The sequence below is a fragment of the Hemicordylus capensis genome, chromosome 3 (genome assembly GCF_027244095.1).
Source record: "Hemicordylus capensis ecotype Gifberg chromosome 3, rHemCap1.1.pri, whole genome shotgun sequence".
Classification (NCBI taxonomy): domain Eukaryota; kingdom Metazoa; phylum Chordata; class Lepidosauria; order Squamata; family Cordylidae; genus Hemicordylus; species Hemicordylus capensis.
This window is the reverse complement of record NC_069659.1, coordinates 208,035,839-208,061,344: the sequence shown is the minus strand read 5'-3', so window position 1 is coordinate 208,061,344 and position 25,506 is coordinate 208,035,839. Positions and strand designations below refer to the sequence as shown.

At 45.2% G+C, this 25,506-nt stretch overlaps 1 protein-coding gene across 6 annotated transcripts in view; it reads right to left on the bottom strand.

The window, feature by feature from the left end:
* LOC128351680 (uncharacterized) overlaps positions 1-25,506 on the bottom strand; it is a 337,204-nt gene that overhangs the window by 232,991 nt on the left and 78,707 nt on the right. For 2 of the 6 annotated variants that reach the window (XM_053311421.1, XM_053311422.1), the window contains exon 1: positions 13,209-13,345. The exons of 3 other annotated variants lie outside the window; for them this stretch is intronic. The gene's annotated coding sequence lies outside the window, so the exon portion shown is untranslated. Of the gene's footprint in view, positions 1-12,856; positions 12,889-13,208; positions 13,346-25,506 lie in introns of those variants that run through there. One more of the 6 variants, XM_053311425.1, reaches the window with a different exon arrangement.

Here is a 25,506-nt window from a genome sequence, read left to right as displayed (position 1 = left end):
TTACTGCTTACATATATGTTGATTTTGACAGCACTGTGGTCACTGTTCCTGAGCGATTCAGCAACGATTATGTCACATACCAGCTCCTGGGCACCATTCAGGATTTAGTCAAGGGTTGCCTCCCCTCTAACTGGTTCCATTATTAACTTCCAGAATAGTCATTTATGAGATATAAAAGGTTGTTTCCACAACACAATTTGAACATACATTCACGCATTCAGTGTGAGAATAGTTGAAATCACCCATTATTGCAACCTTTTCTCCTTTGACTGCCTCCCTGCTTTCTTTCTCCATCCCAAGATCACCATCAGAGCTCCGGGTGCCAATCATTCAGTCATTTTTGCTGCAGAGATAAAGCAGAATTACCCACCCTCGAAGAAGACTGATTGGAAAGAGGCATACCCAGAGCCTCCCAGGGGCCTGCAATTATTTGATTAATTTATTTCTCATGGCTCACTAGCAGTTCTCTCAAAATCACACCAGTGTTCTACAGAAACATTTACATGAAGCATGTGAGTGGAATACTAGGACAGAGCTGTCCTAACAAGCTGATCTTGCTACATGCTCTTGCATTTCTATTCAGTACAATCTGAAGGTGTGTGTGTGTTTTTTTTTTAATGAATCAGGTTACATTTTGGTTTTACTTGCATGAATGTGAGCATTCTTTAGTGCAATGGATTTTTTAAAAAACAAACAAACCCATGTATCCTATTCAGGACCTTGGAGTGGGGGTGTGTGTGCTAATTACCCTGTTCCACACACATGTAGGGAGCCCCATCCAAAGTATGGTTCAGTATTTGAAATGATCAGATTGATCCTTTTAATTCAAGGCAGTGAAACTGATCAGTTAAAATATAACCTTAGGATCAATAATTTTATTTTGGGTTACTACATTGACACACACACACGTACCCCACTTTCTTCTTTCTAGCTGACATACTGCACAGTGTAGCCAGTAGCTACACGAAGCCAGTAGCAGAGCCAGGCTAGCAATGGCCCATGGCCGACCGCCGCGGCAGCCCTGCTTGCCCCGCCTCCTATGTCTGATGTCAGATGCTGGGGGCGTAGTCTGGCTTCCAAACAGGGCTGTGTAGCCCCATTCAGGAGTTAGATCTAGGCCAGCACTGCATTCGCAGCATGGCCAAGAGCAGTTTTCCCTGACTTAAAGGAGGGAGGGAAAGGTCTCCCTGCCTTCCCTGAGGGAGAGCTGCTCCTGGCCATGCTGAGAATGCAGCGCTGGCCATTTAACTCCTAAACGGGGCCCCGCGGCCCTGCTCAGGATCTAAACCAGCCCGCACCCCACGTCTGATGTCAGACGTGGGGGGCATTTCTGGGCCACAAGGCGTGGCCCCTGAGGAGCAGTGGCCCGGGTTCTTTGAACCCAGTCGCCCAATAGTGGCTACGCCCCTGAGTGTTACACATGTGGTGGAACATAATGTTTGTGCTGTTGTGCAAGAGCACTGTTGCACAAGAGCATTGTTGCACAGGCACAAAAATGCCACAAACAAAATTATACAGCAGTGTGGCTATCATATATAAGGGCTGGACCGTTGTACAACTCCATTTGTGCAATTTTTGCACTTGTACAACAGCATTCTTGTGCAACTGTGCAAATGTTATGTTCCACACATATGTAACATTGTGCAGTGTGCCAAAAAATGGCATTGAGAATGAGTATCAGCAGGGATTTGCAGCAGGTAACACACAGTTCTACCATCTAGCCCTTTTGAAGCCATTGTGGTATAAGAGTTGGCGTATTGGCCTGAAACTGAGGAGACACAGATTCAGATCCTTGGAGTTCCTAGCTGTCAAGGTCTCTGCCTGGCTTTGGGACAGTCAGCATTTCTGAGCCTCCCCTACTGCTCATAGTTGCTGTGAAGACAAAATGATGGGCTGGTTGGTGACCATGCGTACTTATTGTAACTCCTGGGAAAAAGGTCAAGCTACAAGTGTGATAAATACATAGAAAAGTAGAACACAGGCATATTTAACATGAAGTAAATAGGTAGATGTCACCTTATGTGGTGCAGCGGGGAAATGCTTGACTAACATGCAGAAGGTTGCCGGTTCGAATCCCCGCTGGTATGTTTCCCAGAGTATGGGAAAAACTAATATCGGGCAGCAGCGATATAGGAAGATGCTGAAAGGCATCATCTCATACTGCGTGAGAGATGGCAATGGTAAACTCCTCCTGTATTCTACCAAAGACAACCACAGAGCTCTGTGGGTGCCAGGAGTTGAAATTGACTTGATGGCACACTTTAGCTTTAAATAGGTAGATGCTCGTGTCTGCTCCACTGTTCCCTTTAAGGCGTGCACATGTGCACATGCTGACACATTTTCTGATGTCCGCTCAATTAATTTTAGATCCTGCTCAGTTTGAATTGGGAAGGCCCCATTCTGAATGCATATGTGCACATACTGCCTTGATACTTCTTCCTTGATCACGAACAATTCCGCACACAGATGGAAAAAATTAGAGATAACACTGGTCTGCTCTAGTATCAATCTGAAGACAACAGAACCAGATTCCGACTGCATTGCCTATACATTTCAACCATTCACTGTATCAGGAATTATTTGCCTTTGTCCTTCCATACAAGAATTGGTATAGAAACCCTACAGAGGTGTTCACTGGATATCTGAAAACTTGTTACAGACTGCAGACTGGGCCATCGTCACCATGTACAAGGGCTGAGGAATTTAGTCTCCAGAGCCCTTGGTTGCCTCTAGTAATTTACACAAAGCAGAGAGAGCTCCAAAGAATACCATAGCACAGACTGAGCTGATTCTGGACTCAGGAAAGTCTTGGACTGGATCTGGGGGAGGGGAAGACCAATGCCTGACACTCACCTACCCCAGTTTCAGAGTTTGCCCCTTGACAACATGGAGTGATGCATAATGTTTCACACACACACACATCTAGGATCAGAGGTGTACCACTTTTCAAAGATGAAACCTCTGTGTGTGTGTGTGTGTGTGTGTGTGTGTGTGTGTGTGTGTGTGTGTGTCTAGTTAGATGCCAGACTGTACATACCATTACCTATTTTCTTCCAGTACAAGTAGAAGGAATCCTTTCAGAAAGCAATGCTTGTGTCCCACATCTGAATGGCATCTCTGGGGCAGCCCATCTTTTGTCACTGAGTTCAGCCAGGTCCTGCATTTGTCAGACACATATGCTGCCCTCCGAACCAGATGGTGAGCATGCATATGGCTGTAGCTGTAATGGCAAGATGGGCCTCAGGCCTGCTGCTTTGAAACCTGCCTTGGCTCGCAGAGTCGATGCATTCACAGCCTCACTGCCATGACAGGCCAATCAGGAGCACAGGGGACATGGTTGCAACAATCAGTCAATGATGCCTGCAAATGGCTTTTGGAGATAGGAAGTCGTTTGGATGAAAGATCTATATGATGATGAGGTTATCATCATCACTAGTGTTGTCAAGAAAAACAAAGCACCTCTTGCTCTTCTTCCAGAAGAGGAGGGTAGGAAGTGCTTGAGAGAAGTTCACAAATTGCCTCCTACTTGTAAACTTCCAAACACACTGCCATGGCAAAATGTGTGGGGCTCAGAAAGCCTTGGCAATCACAGTGCCTATTGCCCATCTGTTCAGAAAAATATGCCCAAAACACCAGGTTTCTAAGTATACAATTTAGCAATGCTACAGTGTTTATTGTTCAAGAACTAGATTGTTTTCCTTCTACTTAATACTGATTTGTAACCTTTCGGCCTGCTTCTTTCTCTCTGTCTCTCCCCTTCCCTGCCCCCAACACTCTATCTCTAATAACCGGCAGTCCAAAATATAGTAATAGGGTTGTTTTAACAGGACTAAGGGCTCTTCCTCTTTTGCTGCCTCTTATGCCTGGACCTCCTCCCAAAATACATATGAGGCATGCATCACTTCTCTCTCTTTCTTCAGATTCCTCATCAAAAGTCAGTGGTTAGCTTCCAGAGCAATGAGCTGCATGCAGCAAGGAGCGGAGCACAGCCGGAACAGCTCTCCCTGCCAGGGGCATAGCAAGGTTGGAGTGGGCCCAGAGACAAGATTTTAAAATGGCCCCCGCCCCCCAAAAAAGTCCAGGGCCTCCAGACACCCCAGGCTCCCAAGGATTTAAGTCTGATATTTCAAAATATGTATGCTTCCTAGAAATACATTTCACTGAATACACACATGCACACTTCACAATATATAGTGATATACATTGAATACTATATATTTGTGCTACTTTTAATGCCTAGAACACACTAGAAACACTAAATATTAAAATGAGCCCCTCGCTGCAGATTAGCAAAGGAGACTTTCAACCATGCAGTGTGAGCCTATGTATGTTTTCTCAGAATTCTGAACAAATTCAGTAAAGTTTGATTCCAGGAGGTTTTTCACAGGAGGCTTTTAAAGTCCTTAGACACACATCTCCTCTGGAATGGAGGTGCTGCATTCACATGTTGGCCAGATTTACCCTGAAGTCCCTGTGAGTTATTGGGGAGCAGTTCACACACAAGAAAAATAAACGAAAATAAAAGCACAACAAATGTTTCACAGTTCTCGCTCAGACCTTCTGGGTTGCAAAACAACTTGAACATAAGGGCACTTATAAATGACTGAATATAATATTGTTTGTTTCAGAAGTTTTTGTAATTTTCTGCCATGAAACAAGCCACTTATAGGACTTTTTAGATAGTTTTTTTTAAAGCCAGCAAATTTTCCAATCTGTTTTAAATTAAATATTCAGAGAATTCTCAGTCTCCCCGCCCCCCACCCCATAGCAAAGCCCTATGGCAAGCAGATCCCTATATATGTGGGGGGGGGCACAAAAAGGAATTCACATTCTACCTGGCAAAGGCTGCGCTGGCTGGCCTGGGCAGAGGGTCTGCTGCAGAGAACTGTGGTGGCCACTCTGCCAGCCTCCTTGCTTGCTTGCTTGGGACCTGCCAGCCTACTCAAGTTCAGGCTTCAGCATGGCCTACACTTCAGCAAGGTCTACAATGGAAGCCCCGCCCAGCGGGGAGACAAGGAGCTCCTAGCAGCTTACCAGCTGCTTAGATTGCCGGCCAGGAGCACAAGCAGGAGAGAGGGTGAACAGGGCAAGTGGCTGAGGGGCCTTGGGCTGGGCAGGGGGCAATGGGAGTCATGTGAGGTTCTCTGGGGGGCCCCTCCAGGCAGTGGGGCCCCCAGACAACTGTTTCCCCTTGCCTAATCGTAATTCCACCCATGCTCCCTGCCTTTAAGGCAGGGAGAGTCACTCCGGCCCACGCTGCCCAATGCAGCATGGGCCTATCTCCTTTCCAAACTGGGCGACACAGCCCTGTTTGGAAGGGAGACCATGCCCCCCCTTGTCTGAACGTCAATACAGGGGTGTGGCTAGCCAGGCCCCTGCTTCTGATATCAGACGTGGGGGATGGACCCCCGCAGTTATGTAGGTGGGCTATACCTCCCTCACAGCTCAGGTGGAAGAGGAATGCTGCAAGTCCATCAAACAGTAGAGGAGGAGAAAAGAGGCCTTGAAGAATATATCAAGGACAGTGAAGAAGATGCACTTAAAATGGTCAATAACAAGAAACTATTAAACGCCAATGAAACAAAGCAGGCCTACAAGTAAGAACAAGTCAAGAACTGAGCAGAAAAATGGAGAAATAAGCCCCTGCATGGTCAATATTTGCACAATATAACTGGAAGAGCAAACATCACCAAGACCTGGCAATGGCTTAAGAATGGCAACTTGAAGAAACAGAGGGTTTAATACTGGCTGCACAAGAACAGGGACTAAGAACAAATGCAATAAGAGCAAAAGTAGAAAAGTCAACAACAAACAGCAAGTGCCGCCTTTGTAAAGAAGCAGAAACCGTGGACCACCTAACCAGCTGTTGTCAAAAGATCGCACAGACTGACTACAAACAGAGGCATGACAAGGTAGCAGAGATGATACACTGGAACATCTGCAAAAAATACAAGCTACCTGTAGCCAAAGATTGGTGGGACTATACAATTGAAAAAGTTGTAGAAAATGAAGATGCAAAAATATTTTGGGACTTCCGACTACAAACAGACAAATGTCTGCCATACAATACACCAGATATCACTGTAGTCAAGAAGAAAGAAAAACAAGTCAAAATAATCGACACAGCAATACCAGGGGATAGCAGAATAGAAGAAAGAGAAATAGAAAAAATAACAAAATACAAAGCTCTACAAATTGAAATTGAAAGGCTGTGGCAGGAAAAGACCAAAATAATCCCAATGGTAATTGGCGCCCTGGGTGCAGTTCCAAAAGACCTTGAAGAGCACCTCAGCACCATAGGGGCCACAGAAATCACCATCAGCCAATTACAAAAAGCAGTATTACTGGGAACAGCCTATATTTTGCGACGATATCTATAATAACAGCAACAACATTGATAATAAAATTCAGACATCCCAGGTCCTTGGGAAGGACTCGATGTCTGGATAAAACAAACCAGCCAATAACACCTGTCTGACTGTATAAACAATAATAATAATAATTCCAGCTGCACCCTTTTTGTTACTGCAATTGCACATTATCTTCGCCCATTAATCTTGCCTCTTTCTTTCCTCCTCACTTTCCTCCCCATCCTAACTCTAACCCTAACCCACTCCCACCCCATGTCCATATTTAAATTGGGCCTATTCAGATAATACCAACTACCCGCTTGCCTGTCACGTAGTGATTGCCCTGCTCCACTTCATATAATTGTATTCCCATAACTACATTTGAGTTGTATTTAAATTGTGTGAGACAAACCACCTTCCACATGCTTATGTGAAGCACAATGGCATCCCAGGAGGGGGAGCACTCATGCCCTCCGTTGGGCAGTGGGTGGGGCTGGCAGGTGGTATGATCCGACGGGGCCCACTGTAAGCTCTATAGAGCAGGGAACTGTCTTTTTGCTTACGTTTCTCTGTAAAACTATCCAGAGTTGGCACTATATACATTAATAACAGTAGCAGCAGCAAGTCAGCTCTCCCAAATCTGTTTTGTACTCCTTTTTTCTAGTGCTGTTCTTTTTAAGGAGTCCAACTTTTTTGGAATAAGGAAAATAACTTGTCTCTCTACTCAGATCTGAAGACAGAGATGTTCCCTCCCCCCTACACTGCAGGCAACAAAACACACATTTCCCTACAGTGTGTTTGCTTCCCAATTTTGTTCTGCCACACTGGCGTCTGCCTTTCTGCAAGGCTCCAATCATTCTCGAATCAGTCTCAGACTATAAACTCTATCACATGGCCGCTCGCCCACATGAATGTTGGTGCAGGAAAAGCAAAATCTGGGAGTGGGAGGACTTCTCTCCACCCACATCCCAGAGTGCCCCACACCACGAGCGAGGTGGCTGCTCTCATTAGAGTAGCCGCCATGCTCAGCACAGCCCCTCTTTCCCATCCCACCCCCTTGCTGCCAGAAATGGCAGTGGGTTGAGAGGGAAGCCTATTTCCCTGGAGGTGATTGTGCACATGGTAGCCTATTGAGGTAAAACAAACCACACGTAAAACCTTGCTTAAAAAAAACCAGGGCTACCGTGTTCTGCAGCAGCTGGGAGCGGAGGAGTCCCAGTGCTCCAGATGACACGAGCCACCTGGGTTACTCCAGACGGCTTGTGTCATGTGAATAGCCGTACTTTCTATGGTCATTGTTGGGAATTCTCTCTGGTAAGAGATACCCTTCTACTATAGCAGAGTGCACAGAGGCACAACACAGCGGAGTCGGCCCAGGCATGCGTGTATGCTAAGAGTAAAATAATTTGGAGCCAGTTCATCATTTCAAATCAATATAGGAGCATTTATTAGTGAACTCCATTCTAGATAGTAAAGTGGAGAGATAATATCTCTAATCTAGCTAGCTAGCTGGATTCAGGTGGATTCTGCATCTCTGCACACATGGTGCAGGGAGAGAGAGGAGCTTGTATGTTGCAAGGGAGAAGAAAGGAAAGAGAAGGAAGAGGAAGTGGCCAGGCAGGAAGGAAGGAAGTCCCTAAGAATAGCAATCTACATACCAAAGGGATAGTGTCAGAGCACTAGAGAAGGGATGACCAATGTCTTGACCTCTCTAGCCCTCTGACTCACTAGTCTGTCCCCCTCTCATTGAGACATGAGAGAGCGCAAAGTCCTTCACTTCCGACAGTTATGACTGACAATTGATCAATTTTTCTGATCAGTGTTCTTTCTTACTCACAGGAAAATGCTTCTGTAATCCTTCCCTAGCATCAAGGCTTTTGTTGCCATGGGTGTGTCACCAGTCTTCAGGTTTGTGCACCCTCTCCTTCCACATGTAGAACCTTGTGCATGAACTGGGGCCTATGTGCATAAATGTTGGCCTGTGCTCACCCAGCCACCAGAACTTGACTGAATTTTCAGCTGCAGCAGGGGGCCCTGTGAGATTTCCAGGACTGGTCGATTCGGAGTTGTGACAATGACAGAAGATGCAAGTCTTCTGCTATGAACCTTCTCATTCCAGTCAGAGACATGAAGCATTTTGGAAGATGCCGGTCATAAGACTTGCTAGTGCCACTGGTATATTTGGGCTGCAGCATGGGGAGCAACTATATAGCTCAGTGACAAAGAACATCTTTTGCATACAGGGAGTCCTGGGCTCAGTCCCTGGCTCCTTCAGGCTCCAATTAAAAGCATCTCAGGTAACAGGACTAGGAAAGACCTGTGACTGAGACCCAGGAGAACTACTGCCAGCCAAAGCAGACAATATTACCCTAGACATATAAGTTATCTGGCTCGGTGTAAGATCTATTCTTTTGACCAAGTAGCTGACTGGATCCACATGTCATTTGAGTAAGCAAAGAGGATATCTTCTTGGGGGACACTTGTGCAGAACCTCGAGAAACCATGAAATATAAGGCAAGAGAAACAGGGATGTGTGGAACTGCCCCACTGAAAAATGTCAGTCATCTTACTGAAACTCTTTGTTTCCCTCAGAATTTATTTGACGTGTCTCTCAAGCAGAAACCTCTCATTCACCTCAGATTTTTGCTTTGGGGGATATTTGTTTGCAATCAAATGTGTATATGCATCTTCCCCTTCCTTTGAGAAAATTTGCTAATCTTAGCAAAACCCTTTTTGTTTCCTTCAACATTCCTCAGGTGCTTTGCCAAAATAGCAGCTACCAAATCCACCTAATACTATAGGTAAACACTGTGTCAGCTCCTAGTGACTAAGAGGTAACAGCCTAATTCATATATATCATGTAGAGGGAACTAGCTGCTGCTACTACTACTACTACTACTACTACTATTTATATACCACTTTACAACAAAGGGTCCCAAAGGGGTTTACACAGAGAAATAAAAATAAATAGATGGATCCCTGTCCCCAAAGGGCTCACAATCTAAAAAGAAACATAAGATAGACACCAGCAACAGCCACTGGAGGGATTTTGTGCTGAGGTTGGATAGGACCAGTTGCTCTCCCCCTGCTCAGTAAAAAAAATCACCACTTTAAAAAGCCTCTTTGCTCAGTTAACAGGGGAACATCAGCTACAGATGATTATGCAATTATCTTCATCTAAATTTCGCCCAGATTTTGGAATTCTGAATTATCCAAATTTGTTTCCAGAATGGAACCAATTAATTAGCAAACCACCATTCCTCACTTTCTCCCCCAATTCTGGACTATTTTCGGACAGCTGCACATATCTCATTTTTCAGTTTCCATCTATTTTTCTTTCTTCACACTTTACTAATGTGCATTAGCACATATAAGCATTGATCATGACATCACATCAAGATTTCTTTTTGCACTGTGATTTAATCAGTGTGCATATGCTGACTTCTAATCTGTAAGCGGGGTGGGGGGATGGAAACTGTGGCAAAAATCAAAAGGCAGGTGGAGCATTATGCTGGGCAGAACCAGCACAGATCCATAACACAATGGAACAGAGAAAATCTGCTCATCCCTAATACTAGCAAGCCCTTCATAATTTCGGTTTGAAGCAATTAGGTGCTTTCTGTGAGTGTGGGGGGCGGCGGGGGGGAGTGGTGCTGGCAATAACAGCCAGATAAGGTATGATTCAAGTTAGAACGTATGAAAAATCTTCACATTTCCCACCTTAAACACAGATAGGCAAATTGAGCCTGGAGACAAAAGCTGGGACTGTTTAGCAAAGGAGGAAGTGAAGAAAAAACCCCAAGAACTGCATGAAATAGAAAGGGCAAAAGAGTTTTAGGGAGACAGAAAATCATTATTCATACCTGGAATCTGGCCAGGGTGCTTGGGATTTCACCCCTCCTGGAGATGAAGAAAACTGGCAAGGTTGTAGAACTGAAGACTGTAGAACCAAAAAAAAAAAAAAACAAAAAGCATGGTGGGGAACATAAAAAGGAGACTGCACAAGGGCTTAAGCTAAATAATGAGAAATTTTCAAAGAGAATGGAGAACAAGGGGTCATTGAAGGAGACAGTGTAGCAGTCCTCTAAAAGGTGGGAAGATTAATTTATTCAAGAGAGGGGAAGAGAGGCCGTAACTCAAAAGAGAGCTGGAGCCAAGAATCCAAGTGTAAAGTTCAAAAATGACACATTTTGTTAAAGGAAGTTCGAAAGAAATATATTTCACCAGGTCAGAAAAAAGAAAACGTAGCCGCTGACTTATAAAAATCCACCAGAATATTGGAAGAAAGTGTTGCTCTGGCAAGGGAATATGGACTTTGACAGAGATCTTGAGGCAGTAAATAAAGTAAAACCCAGATAGTGAGGAAAGAGGGTGGGCTAAGCAAAAGGAAAGTGAAGAGATGAAGAAAGTTGAAAAAAGTTGGCTAAGGTGAACAGATATGGAAAGGAAGAGCACACAAAAGGCCTCCTGGATCAGACTGCCTGGTCCAGCCAGCTGCCTCTGACAAGTCCATAAGCAGGGAGTGGATCAAACAGCCCTCTCCCTTTGTTTGGTCTGAGCATCTGAGATGCAGAAGATTCATGTCTCTAAATATGGAGATTTCATTTAGTCGAGAAAATCCAAGGGAATCTTTTTGCAGAAGAGTCAAATTAAAATGATATCCCGATTCAGACATCAATACTCATATAAGTGTACAACATACATAAGTACAGATGTTGAATGCTGGTGCAGCAGAACACTTCCTATCTGTATCCTGCATTTCAAAGGACCTGTACTAACATTCACTTTTAAAATGAACACTGGTGCAGTCATTCGCACAAAAACATATATGAGTGTACAGACAAATGTACACTCATACAACATCATGTCTGAATAAGGCTACAAAAGCACAACTGATCTTACTCTTCACAGCGTGCTGAATCACTGCTGGGGAAAACCTGATCATTTCTAAGAGTTCTATATTCTGGCACTATATTGTGTTGATGTTGCAAAGATGAAAGCTGATCTTACAAAATGATCTGATTCACCAAAAGGAACCGGCAAGTTGGACAGGCCCAAGGCAGATAACCTTCTGATTGCCTGATTTTATACCGCTAAAGGTGCTGAAGAGCTGCTTATTGAAAACTTGAAATGCACTTGTATTTCTTCACCCTGATTCTAGGCACTATTTTTCCCCATTATATTTTTGGGCATGAAAATAACTTCCAGAAGGATTTCTATGCAGTGAAATTGTTTCTATGGAAAAAGCTTGTTGGAGCCTCCCAGCTGGGGTCTCCTTAAGAGTCGGCACGGTGTGAAGGCACAGCGCGACACGAAGCTGCACCATGGCATCTTACAACTTCAAAAACACGGTTAATGGAGCAAGCTCTCCGGTTTGGTTTTAAATGCCTCTGAACTGTTTTAGATTTGTTTTTATATTGTTTTAACTTGATCGTTTTAATTACTGTTTGTTGTAGTATTTTACCTGTTGCGCACCACCCAAAGCCTTTGGATGGGGCGGTATAGAAGTGTAATAAATAAATACTTACATACATGCATACATACATACATAATAGGTAATTTGCTGTCCTTTAATGGCACCCCCAAATCTCCTGCCTGAGGCAGTATGCCTCATTCTGCTTATGGATAGGGCCAGCCTTGCATGTTCTTCTAACAGCTTTGGTGTGCCATGCACACATATGCACACATCTTTGCTACCAAGGAGCCTATCAATTTGCAGCTCAGGATCCAGTAAATAAGGATTCAGGGAAAAGAGATGGCCGGCAGTTCAATTAATTTCAGCTTTGCATGGTTGTGGCTGTGGGTAATTCTAATCAATACAGAGAGCTTTCAGCTTGCTAAACATAAAGCACATTTCATACAAAGCTGAACATTTTTCTCCTTGTCATACAGAATTATCTTAATTATTGTTTCAGGGAAGAGCCTTACACAAAATAATCTAGCAGTCTCCCCCTAAAAAACCCTGCTCAGAAACTCATCACAACAATAATTTATGATTCCCCCCGCCCCATTCTCCTTTCCCTAACATCTTGGTCTTGTTTGATATGCTTGCCATTTCTTGCTGACAGGGAGGTCGATTAAATCACATTTATATTGTAAACGTATGCATTGCTTTTTACCCTAGGCGGCGGATGAAGAGATACACGGCCCCGTGGGAAAAGGAAGCCAATCCACTCTCATATTGCAGATTTCTGCCAGTCGGAAGAAATGAATGGTTGCCAGGGAGAGCTGGGAATTACTTCAGGATGCAAAATGTTATTTTAGAATCCTTTTGATGAAGGTTTCCTTTCCCTCCCCTGCCCCCCTCCCCCATCTTTACATCTTTGGCTAACATAGCTCTTGTCATTTTCTAGGAAGACACTGAAGGAATGCACTTCAACATTCTTCAGGGGATCTGTAAAAAATCAGACCATCCGCTTGGCCCACATAAGGCAGGGACATGTTTGGTCGACTCTAAAAAGGCACAGAGGTAAGAAAGAGGGTGGAAACATTATTCAAGTACTTACATCTCCCCAGTGATGTGAAAGATGGAAAGGAGGTGGCTCTGTGTGTGTGTGTGTGTGTGTGTGTGTGTGTGTGTGTGTGTGTGTGAACTCAAAAAAAGTGTTAAGAATGGGGAAGGGGGAAGGTCATTGCTAGAGGCTATGCGGGGGGGGAGAGCAAGGCTGCAATATCATTAACCTAAAAGAACTAATTAGGAAACATTCAGTTTTATAAATTATGCATGGCTCTCACTCTGCTTTTTTCAGATTTCCTCCCTAACATGGCTAATTAGGGAATATTAGGAAGCAGAAGGGAACATTCACAGTAATGCCATAATGCAGTGGAATCTGCCCAGCACAAGCTCCTGGTACTTACCTTTAAAGCTCCCTATGGTCTGCCTCTTCCTCTTATATTTCTGCTCTCATATCCTGATATATAGCCCTGTCTATGATCTTGACTTTTCAAGTTCTGCCACCCTGACCGTCTCAAAGATCTGCCATTCTCTCCAGCTGTGCCCATTCCCTGTTGTTATATCTGAAACTCTCTCACAAAACACCTGTCCCCACTTCTGCCAGCATTGGCAGCCTGCAGAGCTTCAGACGCTGACACTGAAGTAGCCAAGGGCTGGTGCCTCATATGCCAGAGAGGAGGAGCCTAGCAGAATATGCTGGAGGGCAGGAAAGCTACCTGGTAGAGGGTAGTTGCTTGGTGGCGTAAGGGTGAGGCTGAATGGACAAGGGAGTGGTGCTGACAGCAAAAGTGTCATCAAATCTAACAGAAACCAGCCTGGCCTTTGGTTCTGGTCCCTCACCCTTTTACTCATTCTCCTAGTGACCCTGAAAAGGAGACTAAGGTGCTAAAATGTCAGGTCACACTCTAGACCTTGCAACCCTGCACTTTCAACCTTCTCTTCCTTCAAATTTCAGCTCAAACCCCATGTCTTCTGTGACGTTTTTGGTTCAAACCCTTTATCCTCATTGCTAGCTGAAACAAAGCACATGTGCGCGTGCACGTACACCCCCCCCCCATATATTGCATCTTTTGGCATTCATCTCTTGTTACTACCTCCCTCCCTCCGCTCTCATCATGGTTTAAACTTAGACTGTGACCTCCACAGGGCATGCAACCATCTTTTGCTGATGTCACTCTGTCAAGCTCCATATACACTAATGGCATCATCATAACAATTTAATAAAACTATCTTCCATTATCTGGAAAGCTGAATACCTCCATCTTTTGTAACATGACCAGCAAAAGGATGGTAGGAAGGACCAGGGAACACATGTCCCTTTTGGACTGAAAGCAGAGAGAGAGGCTGCATTAATATTCTTCTCAGTTCTTTGAGAAAGACATTTAGGAACACATGACCCCACTGGAGAGTGGAGTGTGCAAAAGAAATCCAAGAGGACACCTGAGTTCAGGCATCTGACTGGTGACTCTAAATCATTAGAGTAGCCCTGTAAATGTTGCCTTCTCCCAGCAGCCTGGTAGTGCAACAAGCCCAGTTCTAATCCACTCCCAGGTCCACAAAACAGTAAGCTAGACCAGTGCCAAGATTCACCCACCAGTGCACTGCTTGTTCCTTCCCATGTGCATAAGCTGGCGGAAATGGAATCATGACAAAGCAAAAGTAACGGTCTTTCAAACCATGTGACCTGGGAGATTCACAACTTTAATGTGGCAAAGCAACTGCACAGTTAGGTACCACTTGGATATTCAGTGCCTGCACGTGGATAGCCAGAAGTGAGATGGTACATCAAGTGTGTGACGAGAAGCTGCACACACTGGTTCCTCAACATATTATGGGCCATGGAGAGATGAATAATCCAGTCTGGCTTATGTTTCTTTGAGTTCAATAGGACTTACTTCCAACTAAATTTGTTTAAGATTGCAGCCATTGGACCAGGTCTCATGATCAGTGAGACCCGGTTTTTCTGAGTGCGTGGGGAGAGCATGCTAAGCCCACTTTCCCTGCACAGGAGCGGGGAGGGACCCCTGTGTGGCCAGATCAGCTGCCCACATGATTGCTGGCTCCATGGCGGAGCCGGCGGGGGCTGGGGAGCTCGGGGGCTGCGCGGCCCCCGGAAGCTCCAGTGTGCTCTGCACAAGCACGCAGGCCATACAGGGGAGACCCCCGGAGCCAGGAGGCGGCTTTTCACCTCCCCTCCAGGGGTCTACTCACAAGTAGCCGCAGTGCAGAGCCGTGCCGCAGCTACTCACAATCAGATAGCCCGGGTTTGCGGAGCACTCGCTCCGCAAACCCAGGCTAAGAGGAGGGGTACTTGAGCGGGTTACCTGCTCTAGAACCACCGGGCTTGCAGCTGAGCCCGGTGGTTCTCACGATCAGCAAAAATCGGGCTAGTGGAGGCTAGCCCGGTTTTTGCTGATCATGAGAATAGCCCCCTTGTGTCTCAACAGATGAAAAAATGGGTAGAGAGGGACATCAGAGATCATTATTCAGGCACAACCTAAATAACTGGGTTTTTTTTTTATTATAAACATAAACACTGAGCTCATCTCTTGTCAACAGGTGTTCACTATAATAAGAGGACTAGACATCTTGGACAGGAGTAGAAGCTGGCAGCTTCTGGACCAAATTCAACCTCCTTAGGGCAGAACTAGATGTTGCACTTGAGATAAGGCTACTGCTTGAAATGTCATTCCTGCATCAAAATCTCCCCCTATTCCGCAGAATGTTTGCACACATTTACCTGTGTTGTAATAATGTTTTGCATATCCACATCCCAGCTCCACAACTTGGCTGTTCTGGACTGCTACTGATTGGAAAATACATAAAATGGTAAGTGTGCTTCAGGGTTACAGTATGGGTAAGTGTGCCTAAGGCCTCCTTCAGATGTAACATGGAACCTTGGGTCCAATGGACCCCTCCCCCCACTCTCCCATCTGCATTTGGAGAAAATGGAGAGCAATCTAACTGCAGTCTTGCTGAATGTAGAGAGGAGGGGGAACTGGCTGCTGAGGCTTCCTTATTTAAGGAGGAAGGAAGGTGCTTCATCCCTCAACTCCAGTTGCTTAAGGGGGGAACTGTGGTGCCTGCGTTAGGACGTAACACTTGCACCACCAAACCGGAGGTCCAGGCAGCAGACCACACTTCAAAGTGAAGGTACAAAGTGCAGTTTAGGGAAAGAAACCATGGGTCAATTTATCAACCCAACTGAAGTCTGCCACATTTGGACGTACAGTTAATGGAACCGGAGGTGAAGGGACCTCCAGTTTCATGTTATGTGTGAATGTGACCTAAAGGTTACAAGAAAGAAATCTGCTGTTTTCATTAGCAGCCTCATGTTGTGTATAATATCTAGTTACACCTTCAGCAGCAGCATCTGCTTCTCTTCCAAAGTTCCCAGCCAAGGCAGTATGTGGGAGGAGGAGTGGGTTCTAGGCAAAGGACTTGCTGGCAGTCCACTTTGGGGACGGATGGCTGTCTCCGTTCTCTCTCTTCAAAATGGTTCTCCAGTAAAACTAGACCAGGGACTAGAGGTTTGCTTCAGGCCAAGAATACTGCTCAAATATCACACTCTTTCTGGGGGTTTTCAGTGTGGAATTTTGATCTACACTACTTATGAATATTACATACAAACTACTTGTGTTGCACTGGTAGTGGGTAGAAACCCACCTATACCTCCTACAACCAATGCCATGCCGTGCATGTGTTCCTTCAGCCTCCTGTCAGCACTTAACAAAAGGTTTGATTTTTCTCCACATGCAGATATTCCTAGCAGCAAACAACATCCTCAACCGCTACATTTATGCAGATAGCATTCCATTCTTGAACTCTAGAGAGATTATTTTTCATTAAAGGGAAACAAGGATGGTGGGATACAGTGGAGTAGAGGGGGGAAATAGTTTTCCTAGGAACACTTTAACAAAATGAAAAGCAGAATTTTTAAGCTGTGGTTGCTTTTAGAATCTTCCCCAAGCTGAAGCTCTGTTGACCCTGAGGCTCCTCTTCTTCACTTTTGCTTGGACTCTATACAACCTGACAACAGCTAGGCAACCATTGTGCCTCAGACACACAAACAGAACTACTAGTGTTGGGGGGATGCAGAGGGGCACCAGTTTCCTTTTACTCCTGGAAAGGGTCATGATGACTTCCTAGGACAGACCATGTATATGAGGGTGGGCAAAGAATCCTGGGCTTTGGTCCACTTTGACAAAGAATGGTCTTGGAATGATAGACCTGGGCCAAGCAGTCCAGGAAAAGCCAACACACTTCTGCCCTCATGTCAGCTTGCCAGCACGTGATTAACCCTCTCATCATGTGGGGCCCCCGGTATCTCTGTTTAACAATGTCCATGTTTAGGGAGGAGGAATTCTCTAATTAACCTTCCCACCCTCTCACACTAAATTATAGGTATAGGCATTGCCTCAGAGCTGGGCGAGCAGGGACGTATAGTCACTCCACTCCTTCACCTATCAGCAGGAGCAAAGGTCTGAGCTCCACTCTGGGAGTCCACCAGACCAACAAACCCTGCTGATCATCTCATCTTTGGCAGCCCCTGCCTTAAATAAAGCCCTACATTTAGGACACTCCTCCCTGCTTCCAGCTTGCTCCTCCTTCCCTGGCCAGGCAAGTGGATTGGCCACCCAATCCCTCGCCTCCCAAAGGGACTTGTTCTCCCACTCCACCCCCTTCACTAGCATTTCTACACACAGTTGCAGCTGTGGAGCTGATATCATCACTATTCCATCGCCACCATTCTGCTGCCTCTTGGGCTACACCCGCCCATCCCCCAGAAGCTGTTGCCTGCCTCTTTGAGCCCTTCTGGACTTATGAAAGGAAATTACTCGGGTTGTCCTGGCACCTGCCATTTGACTGGGTAAATATCCCTGTCTCACGAGGAGGGTGGGAAATCCCGACAAACAATAGAACTCATACACCATGCCTTCTCCTCGCCATTCACACCTTACAGACTCCCAAGGAGTCTGGGCCTCTCCATGTGTCTGGACAGTTCCAGGCAGATAGCATTGGGTCACACTGGGGATGTCTTCTAGGACACATTCAAAATTCACAGGCTGGGACCGGCATTACAATGTATGTAGATCAGCTGCCATGGGAGATCCCAGGTCAGGGAAACCACTGTTTTTGGTCATCCCTGCCAAGCCAAGTTGCTGACCATGCTGTCGAGAAACAAAAAAAAACCCCAAATATGCATATGTATCAAGGGGTGACCAGACTGCCAGAGGGAGCACTTTGACTCCTGCTTTCCACCAGTCATTGGGACTGGGTAAGGTGTTGCTGGAGTACCCTTCAAGGAGCTTACAGGGATCTAGCAACTGGACTAGGTGACAACAGCCTGTCACTCTCATGAGAGAGCGGTCCTTGGGAAGACGTCTAAGGTTTTATCATGACACTTGGCTTTATTGTCCAATTAATGTAACCAATATCTAGGTGTAAGCCAGGTTGGTTCTTCTCATGAGTTATGGCCAATATTGCATGCTTGCAACCTAGGGGAGGGGGCTGGGCCCCCTTCCCCTACAAACGTACAAAAAATAGAATTCAATCCAGAATTCCAGGGGCTGCCCAGTTAGCACCTCTGCTAACCGGGCAAAGAGGCACCTTTTTAATGTGGTGATTCTCTTTATTGAGCAGGGGGAGAGTAACTGGCCCTATCCACCCCCAGTACAGTACCTCCAGTGACTGTTGCTGGTGTCTATCTTATGTTTCTTTCTAGATTGTGAGCCCTTTGGGGACAGGGAGCCATCTTGTTTGTTTGTTTGTTTGTTTGTTTGTTTGTTTCTCTCTCTAAAACTGCTTTGGAAACTTTTGTTGAAAAGCAGTATATAAATACTTTATTGTTGTTGTTTTAACCCAAACTTTGCCGTGACACCATGTGCTTGTGAAAACTCTTCTGCAGCCCTTGATTGCTGCAGACCTCTCCCACTGTGCCTGTCTTGTCATTCCATCCCTTTTGTGCAGGTTGACAAAAGGAGAATAAGACACAGTGGAATGCAGGCTTCCCCCATTGTGGTTCCTGCCCTTACATACACTGAAGCTTGGGACATGGCAATGTGGCATCCTATTGCCAGACAACAGCAGGAGGACTGCAGGGACTGCAGAGGGCAGGGCAACTGATCGGAAAGCAAGAAGCAGGGCAGGCATTGAGCTGACACATTTCTGGGCTGGTCTGAGCCACCCTTTCTATGGTTTTGGGAGCAGCCACAGCACAGAACCCAGGTTATAACAGTGGCAGGATCAGGACAACATGATGTTGCCTTCAGACCTAAGGTTGCAGCAGTGAAACTCACTACAAACCAAAGGTTCAGTTTGGGGATGGAAACTTCGGGTCACTTTTGTGATGAAACCGTGTTTTCATACATTTAGATGACGATCAACTCAAACCTCTGGCTTGTTTGCCTCCTGTTTGGCGTTATGTGCGAAGGCAGCCACTGTTTCCAGGTTGCTGCAGCCTCAGATCTTGAGGGCAGAAAGTTAAATTTCCTTTGCCCTCCTGCTGTTGCTCCTGCTCCACCTCCTTCCTGGCTCCCTGGCTCAGGGCTGAGGGAAGCAGCAACCTTATCTTTGGCTGCTTCCCTTCCACTTTTGAAGCCAGTGTGGTATGCTGTACACACACTTAAATGGTTCTTCCAATGACCACAAGACTACTTGCAAGCAAGGAACAGCCCAAATGGGATTCACTGGAATTCATTTATCCCTCCCACCATTTGAGGGCTTTCCCCCCAGCCTCCAATAAGTCAGTCAGTGGAGTAGTGGTCATCATGCAGCTGATGGGTGGGGCGGAACCCAGACAATCTCATCTTGAAAGTAGCCTTGAAATTGAGTATTATATTATAACTCCCCATTCTTAAAATGTCCTGTGGTAATTGGATCCAACTATTATGAAATGAAATATTCCTCTATTGGATATACCATTGTTCTGACCCAGTTCAGCTGTGCTTATGCAGAAAGTAATCCTCCTTCTCATGAAAAGTCACGGCAGGTTCAATTTCTTTATCGCTACAAACTCACTCATCCTTTGCCATCAGCCTCTAGGTGAGAGGACTAGATTTATGATGTTCTCATTACTGTCCTCATGATGACTTTTGATATGAGAACAAGAGATCACAGATGAAACCGACAGCAGCATCCTGTTGGATTTTGACCTTTTCAGTATTTCACATTATGAGTCGCTGACCATTCCATCTGCTCACTGCACGCTGCAGGGGAAGATCAGAATCGTCATGCATGACTGTTACTAGGATATAAGATGGCAAAACCTGAGAAAACATTGTTGCAGGAGAGTAGACCTGTATGACTTAAAATAAAGCACAGTCAGACCTCAGCCCTTCCAATAGCTGGTAGTTCACCTGGATAGGTGATTAAAATCCTTTGTTAACAGCAGAAATGGGAGGAGGGAGAGCATTTTTGTGAAGATATTACCATCTTGTTCTGCAATCTCATTGACAGATCAACCTTCATTGCCACAAAGCAGTGATGGATTACCATTGTGGGCAATGTTTTACAAGTGACAAATCACACTTAATTCCTTGGGTATTCATTATCATAACATTAATCCATTTGGAAGGGGAGAGAGAGAGAGAGAGAGCGTGCACAGTGTACAACCCTGCCGTATTTCTCTTGTAAAGTAATACAAATCTGTAATGAATTTGCAGCTATTTTTAACAGAGATCTTCAAATGTAAACCTTCCATACCTTCAAAAATATATATAATGATACTCTTGTGGAAGCACCAATGCTTCAGCTAAGCTTAAGGCAACTTGGGCCAAATGTTTCTGGGTAAAATCTCAGAGGTATAATGGAGGGCAGGGTTAGGCAACTGGTGGCCTTAATGTGTACCATTTGGTGCCTGCCACAGCATCATCTAACTTAGAAGTGGACCTTGTGTGCCTCTTGTGGCCCAGGCAACATTGCATCCTGAAGACTTCATCAGGATCAGGAAACAGCACCTCCCAGACAAACAGTAGTGCACAAGGTGCTGCTTCTGAGTTAGTGAGCAATATCATTCCAAAGCTCATTAGGATTAAGCCCTAGATATTTCTGTATTATCAGAAAAGTCCTTGGGGACCGCTCCATTCTGTGCTGAATAGGCCAAAGTCTGCAGCAGAGCAAATTTGGAAGAAGTGGTGCAATCCAAACTTAATGCAGTATGCCTAAGGGTTGCACACAGACCAAATGGAGCTCCAGGTCAAGACCATCTCCAGAACCCTCTGCATTTGTTCAGCTTTTGGATACTTCCTTCCTTTTTATTGCATTTGTCACTCTTTTCACAACTTCAATGCACTATCTGAATGCATGATTTATTTGTATCATATAAGATGATAAATGTTGATGCATGGGTGTCAATCTGTAAATTCATGCTGTATGGAACAGAAGTGATCTGAAAGTTCTCACTTCACAACTTTCAATTCAAAATGGGTGGGGGGGCAACATAAAATTTGGGCCAATTTCGAGGAGGATAATAAAAATCTGTGAGAGGTTTAGGGGCCATGCCAGTGGGTGGGTGAGTGGCTGTTGCTTCTGCTTTTAATGAAACAGTGGCACTTTCAATGAAAGGGTTAAAAGTGAAGAATTACACCACTCAGCTGCCTACTGTTAGCCTCCCAAAGAGTTCACATCCACTACTCTAATTTCCAAGATGGCACCCAATTTTTGCTGCCTGTGAATAAGGTGGTTACAATGCAGGGCTGAGTTGGCTCAGCACTAATATATACTCAAATAAAGACATTTTGCCTCCCTCTAATCTTATAGAAGCGTTTTAATTTTAAGAATAACTGAAGTGCCCGGCAACCCCCAAGCCCAGAACCCCAGGTTGTCACCTGGGTCACCTGCCCGTAAACCCAGCCCTGTGCACATTATTTCTGAGGTGACTAGCAGCATCTCAGCCTTCCTAGTGTTGGAATGGAGAGACACCCCGGGACCTCTGTCGCAAAGCAGGTGTGGTGGGAGCATCCTTCCAATGAGCACAGAGGAGCTGAGGTACTGCCAGATGGCTCAGAAGCAGCACCTCACACTCAGCTGCTGGCCCAGGTAGCACGACATCTCGCTCCTTGAGCCAACAGTAGCACTCAATGCTCTGCTTTTGGACCAACAGGCCCCACTCCCAGAGCAAAAAGAAGAAGTCAACAGGGAGCCGAGTGAAAGAGAGAGAAGTCTAGGCTTTGCAACCGGCAGGAAGGAAGAAGGCAGCAGGGGTGGGCACGAAGGTTGTGCTTGTTAGTTTGGGGAACTGATCCTAAAAGGATGACACAGTATTTTAAATTGCATGCAAACTGTTCATATATCCTTCTTGAGCTGTAACTCTCTCTTGAATGGCCATTCAAAAAAGGGACGCAGATTTTATGTCCGGTAAATGATATTTCATGGATGGGCCTGGTAAAAATCTGTCAGCGCTAGAGAGGTTAATTAGTCTTCAAAGACCTTGGGTCTCCCCAGACTAATTTTTTGCTGTCTAGGAAAATGATAGATTTTTTCAGACATTTAAACCAATGATTAGTGCTAAAGATCAACCCACTAATGGGTCGCAATTAGTCATGTGATTGTTGACTTTCGTTTTTTACTGTTGGAGAAACAAAAGTGATACCTATTCAACACTAGCCAACACCACCCATATATTACAGCTGCAAATCTATATTCCAGTTAAATCTCTAGAGGTACCTAAGAATTCTTTTAGTACACTACCCATGTATCATCCCTGTGACATTATTAACTCATGCTTGTTTGTCTACCTCCACCTCTGCCCGCAGTGGAATATTCATAACTAGCTGATCCGGCGCAGAGCATCTGCGCCCCTAGTTCTCCCTGTCTCTCCTCCCCATCTTCATTTCCCCCCTCCCTTCAGCCCCAGTCTATTCTCCTCCCCCCCTCCCTTCAGCCCCAGTCCGTGCTTCTTTCCTCCCTCTCCCAGTCCACTTTCTTTCCCTGCCCACCAGCAGCAGTTCCCCGGCACTTTCCTTCCCCACCAGCCTGGTGAGTGCTTGGTTTCCCTTGCTGGCTGGCCTGGCTGATGCTTTCCCTGCCCGCCCGCCCCCGCCCGCTGCCCCTGCCACCATTGCCATTTTCTTGTCCTGTAGCCGTGGCTATCTGGCAGCTGCTCGCAAACTCTTGTGAGAGCTGCCGTGCATGGGATTAGCCACAGGTACGTCTTAGAGAAATAAATATAAAGAAGATGGCATAAAAGATTTCTATACAGAAACCAATAGCAACTGTATACAGGTGGCCCTCATTATCCACGGACTCCATATCCACAGTTTTGCGTATTCATAATTGGGTCTTAGAAACCCAGGTTCATTATCTGCAGATAGAAAAATAGTTGAAAGCCACCTAAACACAGTTTTGAGTGGCTGGAAATAACTTGGAAACTACTTCCAATGTAATTTCTGGCTGCCATTTTCCAAACCATTTTGTGGCATCTATCTATCTATCTATCTATCTATCTATCTATCTATCTATCTATCTAGGGGGTTGGTGGGGTGGGGCTTTGCTGAAGACCTGGAGAATAACGTCATTTTCTTTTCTTATTTCTGCCTCCCTTGCTTTTTTGCCCCCTTCTTTTGTTGTTGTTAGGAACCTAACCCCCCAATTCCCATTGACTCAAGGTTTTGTTATTCATGGTTTCTGGATTCATGCCTATCGTGAGAATGGAACCCCAGAGAATAACAAGGGCCACCTGTATTGTATTGAAAAAAGTCACCACTCACACCAACTAAAAAGGCCTGCAGAAATTAAAGAGTCTTGATAAGTCATTCAAAGCTATCCAATGAAGACATTTTGTGGGTCTCTCTGCTGAAGATGTACCATCGTTGCTGTGTTTTCAGGAGTATAATCACACTGTAATGCTAAGCCAAAATGGGAGAGTATGCTTTACAAACATTTCAACCGCTATAAAACATGCACTCCCTTTTGCATTCCTTTGTGAAAGGGGGTGAAAGTGTTTACAAGGAGACAGATATTGGAGGAAGAGGGGCTTTTGCCCTGAAGGGTTTTAAATACATGTTCCCCACCTTTAATCCCCCTGAAAGGGGTAAACTGAACTCAACTGTTGGGGAATGGTTTGGGGCAGGGAAACAGTGGGCTGGGAAGGCTTAAATGCAGTGGCAAATTTAAATACAGTGGCCAACAGCACAAACAATTATGACATGTTTCCGCTCCTCACAACTTTTGAAACCAATTCTATTTTATCTTATGAGGGAAATGTAAAGCAAACTTTTTACCTCATCTCAGTTCAGATTGGCAAGGCTGCTACTAGGAGCTATGTCCATTCTTATGAAAAGCAAGCCAGGTTACATCAGACACCCATGACATCCAAATCTAGCAATATGATACTGACATGAGATCACAAAGGCCTCTGAGAAACAGAAAAAACTTAGTGTGAAACTGTGGCCCCATGCAGTCCCTCCTAAGGTCTTGTCATGGGAAGATAATCTCCTGGCCAGAACGGGAGAAAGATATTAGGACTGAGGAAGATATTGAAGAAAGCACAAGGGTATGTGAAACAAGGGTATGTGGGTTTCTTTTAAGTTCCACGTGTGCAGCAAGTAGTTAAGAGAGGCAGGCCCAGCCTTTTGTAAGTATTCTTCATTCTGATTGTTCGGTGTTCATTTATTATTGTTTTTAAGAATCTCACTAGACCTTCAGAAGTGAAAAACTGGCTCATCTGGGGGATCAGCAGGTAAAGAATGGATGCTTAACCCTTTTTCTACCCCCCTGCACTCTCCTGACCACCCCCTACAGTTTCTGTCCTTCCACCTCCTGTGCCATCCCTGCCCCACCTCTACAGCTTTTTAGATGTCTGGCGGAGACCACCTGGGTTCTCATAAATCTCTCTGAGGAGCACCCAGTTTGACTGCGAGTCTCCAGAAAAGTTGCATGAGGGCAAGGGCTGGCTCCAGGTTTGAGGGGACTTTTAGCAAACTGCCATCTACTGCCCCCCTTCTATTTTGAAAGATTATTTCTGCCGCCACCACAGGAAGGCTATGGGAGTAGAGGTGGTCTCAGAGATCACTGGAGGCCCTAGGTCCTCAGCAGCTGCTCCATGATGCCAGCCTCTGGTGCCTGACCTGATGAAGACTTATCACATGTAAATATTATTGTTATTATTTATACAGTATCATCAAATGTACATGGCACTTGGTAGAGTTGCACAAGCAAAAAGGCAAGTCCTTCCTTTAGGAGATTGTGATAGAAGAGCTATTATGATGAAGATTGGGGGTGGGTGGGGGTCGGGAAGTCCAATGTATGATTCTGGCCTTCAGAATTATAGACGTAGTCTACACAAATGTGTGCAAACATATCCAAACTGTGCAAATTAAGGGGGAGGTGTGTATTTGTGTATTTTAGAAGAAACACAGGAAATGGGTCAGAACAAGATTTTCTGTGCAATGATTATAATGTGTCGCTATCTTTAAAAATGTAGTTTCAAGGCTGGAGGGAAATCTTGTGTTTTGAAGTCAGCAGGAATAAGATGTACTGCCAGACTTCCTGGAAATACCTTGGTTGTTTCACTCAATCACTCACTGCTGCTTTATTTGCCATTGACTCATTGAATGTATCTCAAATGTACTTATTTTCACCCAGTGAATGCTGAATGATACATCTGTTTCTTCATCTGTGTGAATTGCTACACAAATGTGCAGCCAGTCATGGGATGAACTTCATACATGCAGCAGGGAAAAGTTAAAAGGATGGGGATCC